Source organism: Aquarana catesbeiana, linkage group LG10, assembly GCF_042186555.1.
Source record: "Aquarana catesbeiana isolate 2022-GZ linkage group LG10, ASM4218655v1, whole genome shotgun sequence".
NCBI lineage: Eukaryota > Metazoa > Chordata > Amphibia > Anura > Ranidae > Aquarana > Aquarana catesbeiana.
The window spans coordinates 147,537,134-147,557,247 of NC_133333.1; the positions used below are offsets into that span (position 1 = coordinate 147,537,134).

At 41.8% G+C, this 20,114-nt stretch overlaps 1 protein-coding gene across 2 annotated transcripts in view; it reads left to right on the forward strand.

Annotated features, from left to right (window-relative positions):
• GRIN2D (glutamate ionotropic receptor NMDA type subunit 2D) overlaps window positions 1–20,114 on the forward strand; it is a 1,662,686-nt gene that overhangs the window by 686,062 nt on the left and 956,510 nt on the right. The gene's annotated exons all lie outside the window — the stretch shown is intronic.

Genomic DNA, 20,114 nt, shown 5'->3' on the forward strand with positions numbered 1-20,114 from the left:
ATTGTTGACATTTTTGCAGATTTATTAAAAAAGAAAAACTGAAATATCACATGGTCCTAAGTATTCAGACCCTTTGCTGTGACAGTCGGGAGATGGGAGAAAGTTGTAGAAAGTCAACCATCACTGCAGCCCTCCACCAGTCGGGGCTTTATGGCAGAGTGGCCTGACGGAAGCCTCTCCTCAGTGCAAGACACATGAAAGCCCTCATGGAGTTTGCTAAAAAAGACCTGAAGGACTCCAAGATGGTGAAGAATAAGATTCTCTGGTATGATGAGACCAAGATAGAACTTTTTGGTCTTAATTCTAAGCGGTATGTGTGGAGAAAACCAGGCACTGCTCATCACCTGTCCAATACAGTCCTAGTGAAGCCTGGTGGTAGCAGCATCATGCTGGGGGGATGTTTTTCAGCTGCAGGGACAGGACGACTGGTTGCAATCGAGGGAAACATGAATGCAGCCAAGTACAGGGATATCCTGGACGAAAAACCTTCTCCAGAGTGCTCAGGACCTCAGACTGGGCCGAAGGTTTACCTTCCAACAAGGCAATGACCCTAAACACACAGCTAAAATAACGAAGGAGTGGCTTCACAACAACTCCGTGACTTTTCTTGAATGGCCCAGCCAGAGCCCTGACTTAAACCCAATTGAGCATCTCTGGAGAGACCTAAAAATGGCTGTCCATCAATGTTTACCATCCAACCTGACAGAACTGGAGAGGATCTGCAAGGAGGAATGGCAGAGGATCCCCAAATCCAGGTGTGAAAAACTTGTCGCATCTTTCCCAAGAATCATGGCTGTATTAGATCAAAAGGGTGCTTCTACTAAATACTGAGCAAAGGATCTGAATACTTAGGACCATGTGATATTTCAGTTTTCTTTTTTAATAAATCTGCAAAAATGTCAACAATTCTGTGTTTTTCTGTCAATATGGGGTGCTGTGCAATATAACAAAGAGTGAAAGATTTAAGGGGGTCTGAATACTTTCCGTCCCCAATGTATATAGCTATATCTAGATCTATCTAGATAGATCTAGATATATCTATATAGCTATATATATATCTATACATAGATATATATATATATATATATATATATATATATATATATATATATATATATATATATATAGTATTGGGACGCCTGCCTTTACATGCACATGAACTTTAATGGCATCCCAGTCTTAGTCCATAGGGTTTGATATTGAGTTGGCCCCCTTTACAGCTATAACAGCTTCAACTCTTCTGGGAAGGCTGTCCACAAGGTTTAGGAGTGTGTCTATGGTAATGTTTGACCATTCTCCCAGAAGCGCATTTGAGAGGTCAGGCACTGATGTTATACGAGAAGGCCTGGCTCGCAGGCCTTCTTGCCCAATTGATATTAGTCAGCAGAGGCAAATCAAACAGGAAGTATATTACAATACAATATTTCTGACAGTATCAATAGATATTTTTTGCAATTATTGAGCAGTAATAGTAAAACATTTTCAATGGGATTATTACTGGACCAAAAAGAACTGAATAATAAAAGCTAATTGTTAGGGTTTACATACGCTTTATTATTGTCCTATCACTGATGGATGGTCTTATTAACCAATAGTATGGGAGGTATTGGGATCAGGCCCCTAGCCCTGAAACCCAAACAATATTTGCTTGGTAGGGCCTCCTGTGATCCAGGTGCTCTATAAAAATTCTGACCAAGTGTGCATGCACCTGTAGGTAACTGCTGTACTAAGTACATTTTTTTTTTTTTTTGTATAGTCACATATTTGGTTTGGTTTTATTTTATAGTGCTTATTGTCTAACTTCATCCAACCTTTTTCATCTTTTGTCATCTGTCTGGATGGTTTTATGATTGTAGTAGGATTTTGCCACTTCTGTCAATTATTGTATAATGTTATTCTAATACATGTATATATGTTTTTCTTGTGTTTTTTTCCATTAGAATTTTATGAAGTTTTGTGTATTAATAAAATCATAACATTTTTTATTAATTTTTCTATATATTTTTTTTGTCAAATTGCCTTAAAATCCCACTTTCAGGTTCTTCTTCTATAATTTACAAGGAATGATGGCAATTTACACGCCAAACCACGGGAGTCGATTAATTTTCTAAGTGTATAGCTAGAGTAGGGACAGATCAGATAGCATCAGTGTAGCGACGGTTGAACACCGTCTATTTGATTGTGTTACTGCCAGTTTAGTGTCATTTACTTCTGTGTGCATTACTGTCAGTTTAATGCCATTTACTTCTGTGTGCATTACTGCCAGTTTAACGCCACATAATTATGTGTGCATTACTGCCAGTTTAATGCCATATAGTTCTGTGTGCGTTACTGCCAGTTTAACACCATATAGTTTTGTGTGCATTACTGCCAGTTTAACGTCATATAGTTCTGTGTGCGTTACTGCCAGTTTAATGCCATATCGTTTTGTGTACGTTACTGCCAGTTTAACGCCATACAGTTCTGTGTGCGTTACTGCCAGTTTAATGCCATATAGTTCTGTGTGCATTACTGCCAGTTTAACACCAAATAGTTATGTGTGCATTAATGCCAGTTTAACGCCATATAGTTCTTTGTGCGTTACTGGCAGTTAAACGCCATATAGTTCTGTGTGCGTCACTGCCAGTTAAACGTCATTTACTTCTGTGTGCATTACTGCTAGTTTAACGCCATATAGTTCTGTGTGTGTTACTGCCAGTTTAACGCCATATAGTTCTGTGCGTCACTGTATGTTTGGCGCATTATATTGCAGTATTATATAGTGTATCCACGGAGAGTGTGTTCGTGTAGTGTGAGTACTCAAATTAAAGTGCACCAAACACCACTACATTGATTAAAGTGCCTCTACGTACAGATTTCCACTTCTTCTTTACATTTGCTTATAAGCACCCCCCCAATAATTTCTGGGAGGACAACAAGGAGAGGCAGACATTCCGTTGGCACTGTAAGGGGGCCAGCAACAAATGTGTCCACAGGCAAAGGTGGAAGTGGTGGTCCGTCCTCAGGCAGAGCATCATTTCCTCTGTTTAGTGAGTTTGCCCATGCATTCCAGCCACAGCATGCAGAGGAGGTGGTAGACTGGCTTACTAAACCTTCCTCATCCTTCTCATCCTCTGTCATGCAAACAGGGACAAGTGTGCAGTCCCCTACAGTTGCCAGAGTGGATAAACCTGCCTCCTTGTCCACATCTATTCCTGCCATAGCCCCAACATCAGCCATTGAGAAGTCAGCTGAGTTATTTGACCACAGCATCAGTCACTTTCTCCTTGATGATGCCCAGCCATTACTGGATTCAGATATTGATTCTGAGGTTGAGGATGACAGGAACATGAGCCTAGAGAGAGGGAGGAACACTGGTAGACAAACTGGAATTCATGTTCCCCAAGCCGCAGAGTATTGCCAAGGTGTCTCCAGTAGTAATGATGAAGATGGAGGAGATGGAGATGATGATGATGATGATAATAAGGTCACTGATGCGACTTGGGTGCCAGATAGAGCAGAGGAGGAAACTGAAGGTCAGGCAGCACAACCCCAAGGAGGCCAACATCATGAAAGAGTAGAGAGCAGCCACCCTATTCCATTACATTCTGCAGCTGTTATCTCCCAGCCCACTCCCCAAAGCTCAGCTGTTTGGGCCTTTTTCAGCACATCTGCAGCAGATCGCACTGTTGCTATCTACAAACTGTGTCTTAGGCACATCAAACGTGGCAAAAACACCAGCCATTTGGGTACCACATGCGTAAAGTGGTTGTAAACTCTGCCCCATAAGTTTAGCCCATATCAATCCACATTACAAACAATTAAAATAGCTATATGTAAATGTCATCTTACTGCCTCCGTTTGCTTGTAATCTGTCTTCTTGTGTCTGCTGATGTCACTGGTGCATGCGCATCTTTAACTTGATTCATGGCATGCTCTTTGTCCTGTCAGTCCATAATGATGTGTGCTGTGTCCTTCATATCCGCTCGCGTATATATAGCACATGAACTTTAATGAACTTTAATGGCATCCCAGTCTTAGTCCGTAGGGTTCAATATTGAGTTGGCCCACCCTTTGCAGCTATAACAGCTTCAACTCTTCTGGGAAGGTTGTCCACAAGGTTTAGGAGTGTGTCTATGGGAATGTTTGACCATTCTTCCAGAAGCACATTTGTGAGGTCAGACACTGATGTTGGATGAGAAGGCCTGGCTCGCAGTCTCTACACTAATGTTAAGGCCAGTCAAGTTCCTCTACCCCAAACTCATCCATGTCTTTACGGACCTTGTTCTGTGCATGGGTACAAATCATTTGGTGGAGGGGGGATTATGGTGTGAGGTTGTTTTTCAGGGGTTGGGCTTGGTCCCTTAGTTCTAGTGAAGGGAACTCTTAAGGCATCAGCATACCAAGACATTTTGGACAATTTCATGCTCCGAACTTTGTGGGAACAGTTTGGGGATGGCCCCTTCCTGTTCCAACATGACTGCCCACCAGTGCACAAAGCAAAGTCCATAAAGACATGGACTTAGCAAGGGTGACGTAAAATTAACTTCAAGTGCAAAAATTCACATTATAACAGTAACTAAAACATATAGAATTAAGTATAACAATCTAACAAATAAAAATTCCAAAGTGCTATAATGGTGTGAAACTCCCAACTAAAAAGTTGTTGCACGTGAAGTTAATTTTTTTTGCAATTATCTGTAAAGGGTTTTCCACCTTTCCTGCTAAGTTTAAAAAAAAAAAAAATGTTTATGTCTTATTCTCATTTGGATGTGTATTACATGTAACATCACATATCACTGGAATTATTGCACTTGAAGTTAATCTGTATGGCAAATATCTAGAGAAGGGGCTTCCACCATCCCTGCTAAGTTTCATTTGTTGTCTTGTTTTCAGTTTGATGTGTATTATATGTGACGTTACATATCACAGAGACTGGTATTGTGGTAATATTGACGTTTATTGAGACTTCCATTCCATAAAGGGTTCCACCATTATTGTTAAGTTGTTAATTAGTAAGTTAGCACTGTTTTTTTTTTTTTTTTTGTGGTATGGGAACACATAACAATGCTTAGCGGCAAGCCTTTTACTGACACTTTTTTATTTTACCTCCAGTAGTTTATTGTAAATAGTAGTGTGGGGATTACCTATTTTACTAAAGATCGGCATGTGGCATTAATAAACATCCACAGATTTCAGTTGTGCCCCACCAGGCTGGCCCCCCCATGGACAATGTGCCTATTTGCTGAGTTCATTTACCCATCCCTGCACTCAGTGCAAGGATTGGCAGCACTTATGTGAACTGATTGGCAGTACTGATAGGCAGCACTCATGGGCACAGATAGGCAGCACTGATTGGCAGCACTGGTGAGCACTGATTGGTGGCATTGATAGGCAACACTGGCTGCACTGATGGGCACTGATAGGTGGCACTGATAGGCAGTGCTGATTGGCTGCACTGATTAGCACTGATAGGTGGCACTGATTGGAAGCACTGGTTGGCACTGATAGGTGGCACTGATTGCATTAGTTGGCACTGATTGGCAGCCCTGATTGGCACTGACAGCACTGATTGGCACTGGCTGGCACTGATTGGCACTGACAGGTGGCACCATATTGGAACTGATAGGTGGCACTGATATGTGGCATTGGTTGGCAATGACAGGTGTCACTGACAGGTGGCATTGGTTGGCACTGATTGGCACTAATAGGTGTCATTGGTTGGCACTGACAGGTGGCACTGATTGGGTGCATTGGCTGGCACTGATCATCGCTGACATGCGGTACTGATAGGTGGCATTGGTCGGCACTGATTGGCACTGACGGGTGGCACTGATTGGCACTGATAGGTGGCATTGGTTGGCACTGATATATGGCATTGGTTGGCACTGATTGGCACTGACAGATGTCACTGATAGGTGGAATTGGTTGGCATGGATTGGCACTGACAGGTGGCACTGATAGGTGGCATTGATTGGCACTGACAGGTGGCACTGATTGGCTCTGATGGCATTGTTTGGCACTGACAGGTGGCAGTGATTGGTGGCATTGATTGGTGCTGATTGGCACTGACAGGTTGCACTGATAGGTGGCATTGGTTGGCATTTAATGGCACTGATAGGGGAGAGGGGGAGTTTCACATTGAGCAGATTGCCAGGCTTGTAAGAGCCACTAAGTGCGTTAAACTGTCATATAATGTCACTGCTTGCAGAGACTAGCTGTCAAAACTTGGCGGTGATGTCAGGGGTGGGCGGGACTAAACAGCTATCATACACCAGCCAACGGGATAGGGGCTGGGCGGGCCACTCCATGTATGTGGCTCCGCCCCCTTTATATCAACGATCAAACACCAAGCAATGATTGGGCTGCTTAAGAAAAGGGCGGAGCCACATACACAGTGCCGCCCTACATACATAGGGCCGCCCAGCCCCTATCCCGTTGGCTGGTGTATGATAGCTAATGCAAATGGGGCGAAGCCACATACATGGAGCGGCCCGCCCAGCCCCTATCCAGTTGGCTTGTGTTTGATAGCCTAACTGTTTGGTCCCACCCATCCCCAAAATCACCGCCGAGTTTTGACAGCTAGTCTCTGCAAGCAGGGACATTACATTATAATTTAACGCACTTAGTGGCTCTTAGCCTGGCGATTTCACAGGAGAACTCGGGAGACAGCCAGCATGCAGCTACATTAACAGGGGGTGATCAGGGTGTGCCCTGGCACAGCTGGCACACCCCATGCACACGCCTATGGTTGTTATGGTGATCCCGAAACTAGAGCGAGGCATGGCTAAGAAACCCAGTGAGCATGCGCGAGATTACAGATCAGACTAGCAGGAAGGGTGAAAGTATATTGCAAGACAGACTCAGAAGACCACATTTAAAATGGCGCTGCCTTTTCCTGGGAGGGATAATTTTTTAAACCCCTGCAGAACAGTAAGAGACACACAATTGGGGGTCATTACTAATGTTGAATATGTTGGAATGCATTGCTATACTATCTTATTTAAAAAATGGCTTTATCGGGGGGGGGGGGGGATACTTCCTCTTTAACAAGGCATTTAACATCCAACCACTCCAACCACTCCAGCCTCCACTGACAGGGATGATGATATAGCACAGGGTGTTCCAGGTCCTAGCAGCACATCTGCCAGCAACACACCACTAGCTGTAGACTGTAGCTGGCAAATTTCTCTGCCCCATCTGCTGCAGCGGAAAAAAAAACAGTCCCTGCCACCCACAAGCCCAGCGTCTAAATGCAAGCTTGTCAAAGCTGTTGGCTCTCCAACTTCTGCCTTTTAGCCAAGTAGATTCTGCCCCCTTCCGTGAATTCACACAATGTGCTGTACCACAATTGCAGGTTCCCAGTCACTACTACTTTTCATGTAAGGCCGTTCCATCTCCCTACCATCACATGGAAGGGAAAGTTCTGGCATTGTTGGGCAAGGCAGTCAGCCGTAAAATCCACCTTACTGCTGACATGTGGTCCAGCAAGCATGGGCAGGGTCAATATAGTTTGTTCACAGCACACTGGGTAACGCTGCTTGCAACTCGACAGGATGCAAGACAGGGCTCATTGCCGCAGCTTGTTGTGCCCCTACGTCTCCATACAGCTGGTGGTAATGATGCCAGAACTGTGAGCTCTACCCCCTACTCCTCCTCCTCCGCCACCTTCACACCCTCCTTTTGCAGAATTGTCCTATGAACATCAGGTACCCCTAAGCGTTCAAAGGGCTATTCCATGAAACAGGTTGAAAGGTGTCATGCAGTACTTCAGCTGGTGTGTTTAGGGGAGAGGAACCACACTGAAGCAGAGATTCTTGCAGCTCTGCAGGGACAGGCCCAGAGGTGGTTCACACCACACCAGCTGGAGCCAGGAATGGTGGTGTGTGATAATGGCTCAAACCTCCTGTCCGCCCTAAGACAGGGAAAGTTAACACATGTGCCATGCCTGGCACATATACTCAATTTGGTGGTGCAGTGTTTCCTAATAACATTCCCGGGGTTGCAAAATGTGCTAAAGCTGGCCAGAAGAGTCTGTAGCCATTTCAGGTGGTCATACACAGCCAGTGCTCGGTTGGCTGAAATTCAGCGGGAATTCTACCTGCCTATAAACTGCCTGATTTCTGACATGCCCACCAGGTGGAACTCGACTGGCAATGCTGCAGTGGCTATACATGCAGCAGAGGGCCATCAACGAGTATGGCACTACAACGGGCTCAGGCCGCCTCAGCTTTTTTTCCCCTGAACATGATCATGATCTGATCATGGCTGATCATTAGGATGCATGCATTGTATTGTCACCATTTCAGGAGGCAACAAGGATGGTGAGCTGTGACAGTGCATGCATCAGTGACACAATCGCTGTTGGAGCAGACTCTGCATGGCATTATGGATGGGGCACTGGAGGCAGAGCAGCAGGAGGAAGAGGAAGACTTCCTTTCCACTCAAGGCACACTTTATGCAGACACTGTCATTCCTATGTCACAGAACACACAGGAAGATAGAGGGGAGAAGGATGAGGAGGAGGATTCTGGCACTTTCATAGGCTTCAAAGAAGAGGAAGACATGCGTCAATCTGTAATCTATAACCCCAGGACCCTTGGGAGTAGTATGTGGCTGGGAGGAGGAAGTTCCAGATGCTGTCATCCTGAGTGGCCCCGAGGAGTCTGCTTCTCAAGCCTCAGCAAATTTGAGGCGCATGGGCAACCTCATGCTTCAAAGCCTGCGAAAGGACCCAAGAATACATGGCATAAAGGAGAAGGATGATTACTGGTTGGCAACCCTCCTTGACACAGTTATTAGAGGAAGGTCTCAGAACTCATCCCATCCCCACAGAGAGTGCAGAAGATAAAATCTCTTGAGGACAAGTTAAAGAGAATTTTATTGAACGTTTTTCCTGACTCCAGTAGGTTACAGTGTCTTGGAAAACATAATTTTGAGTCTTCTGTTGGTCAAGAGAGTAGCGTTAGAGAAGGCATCCGCCTAAGTGAGGCATTTCGGAATTTTTCTAGTCCTCGCCGCCCAGGGCTGTCAGCTTCCACATCCCATTGGCAGCGTCTGCATCACATGGTGGACGATTACCTTGGGGCCAAAACAGAGATGGAGAGCTTTCCAGCTGACGAGCCACTGACTTATTGGGTCATGAGAATAGACCACTGGCCAGAACTTGCCCAGTATGCTATTGAGTTGTTGGGGTGCCCCACATCCAGCGTCCTTTCAGAATGGGCATTCAGTGCTGCAGGAGGTTTCGTTACTGATCATAGAACGCATCTGTCCACAGACTCTGTGGACCATATGACATTTTATAAAAATGAATCAGTCCTGGATTACCAGCTATGAAGCCCCTGATGCCAATGTCACTGATTAAGTCTTTTTGGGATGTGGAATCTCTGCAGGACTTTGAGGCGTCCTAGCTTTGAGGGTGTTTAATCATTTCATATGGAAGAATAAAAAAGAGAGGGGGCTTTTAGGGACTTTGAGCATTTCCATCCCCATGGGACTTTAAATGAAATCATGGCCCGGTAAGGTCATGTATTTCCATCCCTATTGGATCAAGAGGAGAGGAGCAAGGAGAGTGGGGCTTTATATGAAGCACATGGTAGCGAGAAAGTAATTTAGCTGAACAAAAGGAATTTTATTCATGTAAAATTGTATACATACATTTAATGTTAATATCAGGGTAATCACAGTAACAACAGTAACCATGATGATGACAAAAGTGTCTCAAAATGTAACCACTGGTGTCAAAGGTAAAAAATAGGCATGATAATGAACAACAGACAGATTAAAGGCAATAATGTCTCAAATAAGATCATATCAAAATTCCAAAGTTCAACAAAAGCAAAGTTGGATAAAATCATAATTGCGAGGTAATGCCTGCAGGACCTTTGGCCTCACTGGACCTGTAGAGGTAGAGATTGTATAGTAGCTTAAAAATCTGGATATGGATAGGTGGAAACACGGCATCAGGTACCTCTACGCGTTTCGTGGCTGATGCGCCACTCATCAGAAGCATGCACGTGATAATCTAGAATAGAAATTATATGTAAATGATCGATAATCATTAAAAACATAAACAGGGGTAAGGTAAAACCCCCAATAACACCGAAGTGCGTACTTACTAATTGAGGTTCGCTAATTGTGCGGAGGCGAGGCACCAAAAAACATCCGGGGACACCTCCAACCAGGAGCCGTGGTGGACAGCACGACGGGGACGACCCACACAGGCATCATATGGAAGAATGTTTTTGGTATAGGTTTCATGGGCACAATTAACACCCAAAGAATGATTTTTCAGCACCTGTTTGACAGGAACATATCACTGCAATTTTTTTGCCTTCATCAAGAGCACCTCTATAGGGTTATGGTGGGAAGGCTCCCCCAACACCCAAAGAGTATTTTTTCTGCACCTGTTTGACAGGTGCATATCATTGCAATTTTTTTTACAGTAAGGCTAATTCTTGCTTTCATCAAGAGTACCTCTATAGGGTTACGGTGGGAAGGCGCCACCGACACCCAAAGACCAATTTTTATGCACCCATTACTTCTATCTGAAGTCAAAGTGACACCAGAATGTATCCAAAAAATCTCTAATCTTTTCCCAGTGCAGTACATTGTGGCCTCATCGTACACACTGGCTCCCCAGCTGTTGCTGAGCAAAATAAAGGCAGCGTGCAGGGAAAATTTCATTTTTTTTGGCTTTATAAGTACAATTATGCTGCAGCAGATTCTAGACATGGTACAGATCTGCCACTTTACAGGCAGACTAAGGGGACCCCCCAGACACTATATTGGAAGGAATTTTTCATTTTTATGCTTTTACTTTAACAATCAAAAAATCACTGCTCATTTAAAAATGACGTTTTTCACAAAGTTTTTTTTTTTAATGATACATGTCCCCCAGGGCAGGACCTGGACCACTATAACCATTGTATGCCCAATTACTTGCATATAAGCCTTCAAAATGGGCACTTTTGACGTTCGGGTCCCATTGACTTTAATGGGGTTTGTTATTCGGGTCCAAACTTTCGCGGTGTTCGAAAGTTCTGGTGCGAACCGAACAGGGGTCAGTTCGGCCCATCCCTATTTATTAGCAGTGTATTGTATTTACTTATTCTTTGGAGTTATTCTTTAAACCAAGAAGTGAAGACAGACTCCCTAAAATAATGAACTATCCCAATACAAAGATAGAAAATATCTGTGCTTAGATTGGTGAAAACAATAGTATATTGTGTGTACAGTGCATTTATCTCCAATTTTACTACTAGGTGGAATTATATTAAAGGTGGAGGTGGAGTATAGGTGGAGTATATTAAAACGTTGCTGTTACAACCAATAAACCTGCAATCCCTCTTCTTTTCCAAGCAGTTATGGTTACAATTTATCTGGTAAAACAATCTTGGGGTGAGGATGAGTAAATGCACTTAAAACACAATCATCAAAAATGTTCTGTAGTACCTAGCAGAAATCCTGAGTAGGATGGGAGGCATTGATAATCTAGCCACGTATCATTTTGAATTCCTACAGAATGTTCTCCACAAGTTTGTTGAAAGATGCATGAGGCCAAAGCGCATCTCCTGTATCTACATTAAAAACTCTCCCCTGCCTTGAATAGTAATATGACAGGTTCTCCATCATGTCCAGTAAGTGACCTTGGTTGTTCCATCAAAGTGATTTGCTGGGAATGATTTACAGGAAAGAAACAATTCATGTTAATTGTATTCCAACTACTGAACATTATAAGGACTACAACACAAGGAAGTTTGGTTCCTCTCTTTTTTGCTTAGTCTGTAAATATTGTACACCAGTGGTTGTGCTATAGATTTAATATACCCAATAAAGTTTTGAGAAAGGACAATATTACACATTTTCTAATATGGTTTACTATAATATGTGTAGCAGACATAACTATGTATTGTAAATAATTTTAAAGTGTTCCTGTCTGGGGGTGAGGAAAGAGACATGCGCCCAGTTTAGTATGCACATCTGATTTCTCTGCTCACCTGAAGATAGCAGACCTTGCTCACCCAGCACTTACCGACACACCTTGAAATGTTTCAAATAATATATTAGGCCAAGTACAGCCTAAAAGGAGAAATGATTAGCAAGTGTACATATTTAAACAACCAAAAAGACAATAGCTTTATTCTGAGCGATATGGTTAAACACCTGTAGTATTCTGACTAACAATAATTAACAGAACTGAACTTCATTTACCTAGCAACAGTATATAAAGACAGTTCTAACTTGCTATAACAGTCCCAGTTTTATTCCACTGGCAAGTGATGAAAAAAATGTAAGATGGTGCCCTTAAAGTAAGCGCAATAGTTCCCATGAGGCAACAGATTAACTTTTATGATGTTAGTTTCTTACAAGTCCCAGGGCATCCTCTTCTGGGTCTCTGGACATGTGCCCCGATTCAGGAAAAAACTAGTCCAAGTCAGATGTTGCTGATGAGCTCTCTTTCATTCCTGCTGAGACTCTTCCTTACAAGTGGTGAGAGTGCTCTCTAGTACAGTCTGATCTCACCAGACATCCAAATCACACCCTCCCTGGCAAAAGGTTCTGACCTAATTGTGGCCAGCTATGGAATGGATCTGTTCATCCAGCAGCAACAGATCAGCATCCTTCTCCTGGGCAGCACAGCATCAGATAGCTCCAGCAAAAAAAGAAAAAAACAAACCCTCTGGCTACACACCACTGCTCTCCCTTGGCTGCAACCTTGTTGTGCTCTCTCAGCACAGGTGTGGGCTGCTCAGCACATTAAAATGGTTGCAGCAGCACATGGTCCCCTCCATTGCTTCCTCCCTGCATTCTCCAGGATGGTGGCAGACAGAGCCCCCATTTTCAGCAGCCCAGTTCACTGTCCCCTTGCTCTGTTGCATTAACCAATCCCCATTTTCTAGGATTGAAATAGATCCAGCCAAGATGGCTGCCCCCCCGCACTGGAGACAGTCCATAGATGTGCATTGCAAAGTGGTCTCCTTAAAGGTGGGTGCTGCACTTCTGCATTAATGAATACTCAGTTTAACCCTGTCCCAACTGCATAAGGATAATACACAGCAACAAAGGAAGAAGTTAAATGAAATTTATCAGCTCCAGTCCTGGTTACACCAGGAAGAATAAAATCTTGTGCACGTCCATAGAAATTAAATAATATTGGCCTAGCCAATTAAGATGATCATAGATACCAAACCTGGATGGACACCGATTGAAGACGTTAGTTTTGGATTGATGAAGCAGGTCATGACCCTTACATTGCCGGAGGGAGCACATTGGCAGCTAAGTTAGTCATAATATACAAATGTGCTGTGCATACTTGCAATAGGTAGTAGGTCTGACTGGGGGTGAATAGGAAAAGTGAGATGATAAGAGGGGGTGGGCAATAAATGTCATTGCCTGCTATGCGTTGACCCATCTTTTTGGGGGTCTTTTTATCAAGAGCCATTTTAATATTTTTTAATTTTTTTTTTTTTGCGCTTGTTTGTAGGGCAGCAGTACTTTTTTGCTGCTGTCCTGACGATTTTAAACCCCCAATCCAATGCTTTCTGTTTGGGAATAACTTGCTCAGCGGCCCCACAAGGGATCACAATTGCTCAGTAAAATTTTCCTTCAATGGGGTTTGCAGTGGGATTTGTAGGAAACAATACTTCAAAATTGTGCATGTCATGCATGAGTTGCAGATGCAGGTGCACTTATATGTTGCCAAGTGGTACTCTGAGATTAAAAACTTGGGGGGATATTCATTACATTTCAATCATGATAACTTGCCCTGATTAGAAATTGATTAGTGTACAACTCAGAGATGTTAAACGTACTTTATAATTAAAAAAATCTCTAATCCAATTGACCTTTCTAAGAAATGTAATATAATTTCATATTAGTGCCAGTTTGCATAAAAGTCTAATATGACTGATGTAATCAAGTCAAACTCCTAAAAAAAACAATAATTATTGATTCTTATCATAGTGTAAGCTACTATAAAGAGGAAGTTAAGACAAAAGGCATATTTATATGCCATAGTACATTTAAAAAATAGGTGACCATAGTTTTAAAGTATTCAAATTTAACAGCTTTATTTGCTAGACATGCCACGTTTGCATAATGGTATTTAAAATACAGTCTTGTAGATGCCCCCTCTAGTTATCATTTTGAAGTTAGACACAGCAGTCAGCACCCATGCTTAACTGATTCTGAAGTGAATATCAGTTACAGACTATAATCAATAAAATCTGCAATATTTCAAATGTACGTTATACTGTACGTCTTAGTCTAAGACAACTTTTGAGTCTTGTACTCCATACAAAATTTGAATATAATGCAATGTGTACCACATGATGCTGGAATCAATTTTTTATTGGCACTGTATAGGGTATAAACCATTGGTGTACAAAACAGACTAAGTTTTGTGAAAAAAACAAAACTGATTCATTCTTTTGGAGGAGAGGACGTTTTGATGGACACTGGGGTTGATTTACTAAAACTGGAGAGTGCAAAATATGGTGAAGCTGTTCATGGTAGCCAATAAGCTTCTAACTTCAGCTTGTTCAATTAAGCTTTGACAAAAAAAAATTGAAGCTTATTGGTTTCTATACAGAGCTGCACTAGCTTTTGCACTCTCCAGTTTTAGTAAATAAACCCCACTGCTGCTTGGACACTACAATGTGTTGATTTGCTAAAGGTAAATAGACTGTGCACTTTGAAAGTGCAGTTGCACTTTATAAGGGCATTTGCTTCAGTGCTTAGTAAATGAGGGGAAGCTCTGCTGACTTTGATTATCCAATCATTTGCAAGCAAAAATTCAGCTTTTTTTTTTTTTTATCTTCACCTCATTTAACCGTTTTCTTGACCAGCCGCCGTAGTTATACTGCGGCAGGTTGTCTTGGCTGCACAAATCACCGTAGGTGTAGGTTGGGCTTGTACACGGCATTCTGTGGGCACGCACATGCGCCGATTGGTCAACGGGGAAGCCAATCAGTGGGTCCGGAGCTGGCTGCCCGCAATAGTTCCCCGCAGAGACAGAATGGGGATCTGCCAAAGTAAACAAGGCAGATCTCTGTTCTATCAGGGGATTTAACCCCTTGATCCCCCCTGTCACATTCTCTGCCAGTGCCATTAGTACAATGTCAGTGCATATTTTTATCATTGATCATTGTAATAATGTCACTGGTTCCCAAAAAAGTGTAAAAAATGTCAGTTAGGTGTCCGATCTGTCCGCCACAATGTCGCAGTCCCGCTATAAATCGCCAATTTCCTCCATTACTAGTAAAAAAAAAAAAATACTATAGATACTATAGATTTTAGTGCCAGCTGTGAAGAAAGGCAGGATCGGTATGGGAGCACAGGCAAAGGGTTCATGGGGGAACACAGGTCAGTACTGAGATGGCTTTTATAAACCTGAGAAGATAGGAATATGGAGTAGGCAAGGGGCTCCAGTTAAAACTAGAAAAGTTTACTGATAGTGCCATTCAATGAGAATCACACCCAGGAAATAAGACTAGTGCTAGTGTGCTGCTACCATACACACAGCATACGAATAAAGACTGAGAATTACATCCAGCATACCAAAGGTGAGAATTGATACTGTGCAGCATCCATATATACAGAATAAAAACAAATACTGAGAATTACACCGACCATACAGGACAAAAGAAGTAATTGAATTAAGTTATTCATAACAACTGTTTTCAAACTGTGACATGCACCAATGTTTTAAATGAGGCTTGAGACTTCTCATATGGAAACACGAATTCTAACATCCCTCACCTGACAGGATATGAACTGCACAATAGAAGCCCTACTTCTGTTTGTCAAATCAATCCTCTACAGTGTAGTTCAAATGCTAACAGGAGATGGATGTGCATAGCATTGCATATGACATAATACAACAATAAAAGTTCTAATTTAGTAGTATAGTGGCTTTATAAAGAAAGCATTTCCAATTTATAGTCTAGTCATAACGTGTCATGAGTCAGCTAGAAGGCAAGCAAAGTAAATGGAGCTGTTTGATATTTTTGAAATGGAGAAGTAGAAAAAGCTGGTATGGAAAGATTTTGAAGAAGATGGTGGGCAAATTGAACAGAATGTAGATAGGGATTAAAGTACACAGGCATTAAGAATCAGTCAGTTTAAGATTAGCTGGTAAAAAATGCTTCATTGGTTTGCACTATGCCCTTTCATGGGTTACACTAGCCCTAAAGTAAGTAGACGTGGCGTGGATGCATCAGGCAGAAAGTGGACAAAGTGCATACAAGGTGACTTGGAGAAAGTGCAGGGAAGAAAGTTTGGAGGGAGTGACAGAATAATGGAGTGAACAAAGTTTGAGGATAAAAGAGTGGATGGAATACGGAGAGTATAAGTGAAGATGGAATATGAAGTGGTACAAGTAAATGGAAAATGGAGTGGGCAGAAGGGATGGAATAATGGAGTGGGCAGAGTAAATAGTCAATGGAAAGGGCAAAGTGGGCAGTATATGGAGTGGGCAGAGTGGATAGAATATGGAGTGGGAAAAGTGGATGGAATAGGGAGTGGGTGGAGTGGATGGAATATGAAATGGAAAGAATGGATAGAATATGGCATAGGTAGAGTGAATATAATATGGAATGGGCAAAGTGGATGGAATAATAATTGGGCAGAGTGGATAAAATATTGAGTTGACAGAGTGGATAGATTATTGAATAGGCAGAGTGGATAGATTATGGAATAGGCAGAGTGGATATAATATTGAGTGGGCAAAATGCATAGAATGTAGTGGATAGAGTGGATGCAATATTCAGTGGACAGAGTGGATAAAATATCGAATGGGCAGAGCAGATGGAGGATGGAATAGACAGAGTGGATAGAACATTGCATGGGCAATGTAAATTGAATATGGAGTGTGCAGAATGGATAGAATATTGAGTGGACAGAGTGGATGAAAGCGAGGTTAGACCGGTTTTGGGTTTATTTATGTGGCAGGGTGCAGTTCAGAGTGAAAATTGTCACAAGTAGGCTGACAAAATGAAAATCCTTTTCTTCCTTAATTGTCTGTTCAAGTACGTTTTTTATCACATGCAATTCAGCTAGTGTTTTTCCCATTGTTATTCTTGTGCAACTCATTGAAAATTCAATATGTATTTTATACTGTAGCTTTTAATATAATTTGTATGTGCATTACATTGGTGTACTATATTTTGAATTAAATGCACAATATATATGCAAAAGAAATGAATTATTTTTATTTTATTGCTTTGCTAATAAACTATGTAAAATATGCATAGAAATGTTTTTGTATGGTTTGCAAGAGATGAATCTTGGGGGTTTCTAGGGCTTATAACATGTGAGGACGAAGTAGAAAAAGTGTGAGAATAACTGGACCACAATGTACACAGAATACTAGCTTCCTTTTTTTTTTTTTTTGCTGTAATGATGGGTTATAGACTTTTTAGTAAGTCTGATTACAACCCCATCAAGCACCTTTCAGAGAAGCCCTTTTATCTTCTAACAAAGAGCAGGGGCTATGTTTCTATACAATTTTCTAGAAAACACTGCTTCACCTGTATAAAACATTTTTTAGTAATAGGAAATAACCATATTGCTCTTTGTTTTGACAGTGGTTGGTATATGTTTATTCAGAACTTGCTGCTGATTTATTTATGTATCTGTTAAATTTGTTTCAGAAGCCAATCCATTACTTTTACATTACTTTTTTTTACCAACCCTAGATACATAGATTAGGGAAAACTGAATAGCTATCCTTTCCAAATTAGTGACTTAAGCCTATGTTCACATTGGAGGTGGGTTTGAAATCGTGCCCGATGTGAACGGGGGCTAAGGGTTTTTGTTAACAGAATTTAGTTTGAGTCAAAACTGCTTCTTTCCCCCATAGAAGTCAAGAAGAATGCAAAAGCTGCTTGAAGCAGATTGATGCAAATTAGAAAGTGGTCCAATGCAGGTCATATGCACCTGTAAATCTGATCTCAAATGCAACCTAAAAGCAAGCTGCATTTTCCCATCAACAAAAGCCCAAAGTCCATCAACATAGGCCCCAACGGTGACCACTTTAGCTAAAGTGCAAGCAGTTGTTCTGTTAAAATGCATGTTACTTTAAAGGATAAATTCATTTTTAAAGAAAGTGCACTTATACTGTTTCCCTTTTAAGGTGACCTAACTGATCCTATTCCCTTCTTCAGAGATGCATACTTACCTTGATCAGGCTGTGGCTTTCAGATATTGTTTTGAGCCACAAGTCCTCTGTTTCCTGGCCACACCTGCACAGGAAGCCTCATGAAAGGCCATGGGGTCTATCTACCTCTGCCCCAGCTGTAAAATACATGATGACAGGCCTCATGGTCTTCCATGGGGGTTTACTGTGCAGGCATCACCAGAAGACAGTAAGTATGCATTTTTGAACAGGGGAGTGGGAGATTTTAGGTTACCCTAAAGAAGGGCAAACAGAATAGGTGCAATTTTATGAATGTGCACTTATTCTTTAAAACACTTTTGGACTATCACCCCATTGGTAGAGGAAGGTCCCATCTTGGAAATGAATATGTAGCATTTATCACATAATTTAGCCTTGTCCTTGATTCCCACTGTAAGAGTTTTTTTGCTACAAACCATATCCAGATGCCAACTAACCCTCTGCTCCAGTTTCTTTACAGTAACTCACCTACAAAAATTAGAGCCCATTAACCTTAAAAACAACCCATCCAACTCAATATGTGGCAAAGCAAAATTTCTGACAGCCACAATATACTTTCATAAGATCAGTTTATTATCTAGCCCTATGACCCATGCTATTCCCACTGCTTCAAAGGTAAGTGGATACTTCAAATTGCATCAATATTCTGTGAGCTCCCTTCCCTCTTCTAAACCAATCAAAACCTCTGAGTTCAAAGAAGATCAGCTTCAGACATTGTAGGTCAAGGAGACTGGTTTTGAGAGCAACGCAAAGCCTTTATTATGCTCCCAGAGTCAGGACAATGGACACTGCACAGGGGAGCATCAATGAGTGGGAAATATAAACCTTAAATAAAGCTCAGTAACATTAATAATGTGATCTTGTTCTTTTTTTTCAGTAAGCGAACTGGTCATTTGTGAGAGTTCTCTTTAAGTACCTTTTTAAATTGTTCTACTTGACAGCTGCAACAGACTCCTTATCAGCATTTGTCCTTGACAGACAGCTATGATAAGAAATTCCTTAAGGAACAAACAATATTGTTAGAACTAATTCATGAGCTTTGTGTGCATTTAACTTTGTTTTTCTTGCCGTCTGTGATGGCCTTAGCTATTTCTGCTGTAAATGTCGTTTAAGCCCTCTGGTGGTAGAGCTCCCTAATAGTACATCAGTTTAGTTCAGGTCCATCTGGTGTAATACAAAACCTAGAAGAGCATTTGTATTTTAACAGTTTAGTTTCATGATAGTGGTGATAGGTTTATTGTAAGGGAAACTACAATGGCTTGTGATCAATTTAATTTAAAGCACTTATTTAATTTGTACCTTTTTAAAAATATGTAGATTATATTTTTCTTTAACCACTTCAGCCCCGGAAGGATTTAAAAAAAAAATCGCACTAAGTGTATATTGATTGGTTTGCACAAAATTTATAGCGTCTACAAAATAGGGTATAGATTTATGGCATTTTTATTATTATTATTTTTTTATTAGTAATGGCGGCGATCTGTGATTTTTATTGGGACTGCGACATTATGGCGGACAGATCGGACACTTTTGACACTATTTTGGGACCATTGTCATTTATACAGAGATCAGTGCTATAAAAATGCATTGATTACTGTGTAAATGACACTGGCAGTGAAGGGGTTAACCACTAGGGAGTGATGAAGGGGTTAAGTGTGTCCTGGGGAGTGATTCTAACTGTGGGGGGGAGGGCTACAACACACATGACAGAGAGAAGTGATTTCTGTACTGTCACTAGGCAGAACGGGGAAATGCTTTGTTTACAAAAGCATCTCCCCGTTCTACCTCTCCATGACATGATCATGGGCACCCGGCGGACATCGAGTCCACGGGACCTGCGGTAATGGAGAACACCGGTGGCGATTGCGTGCCCGCAGCGCCACTTCTTAAAGGGGATGTACCTGTACGCCCTTTTGCCCACCAGTGCCATTCTGCTGACATATATCAGCGTTCT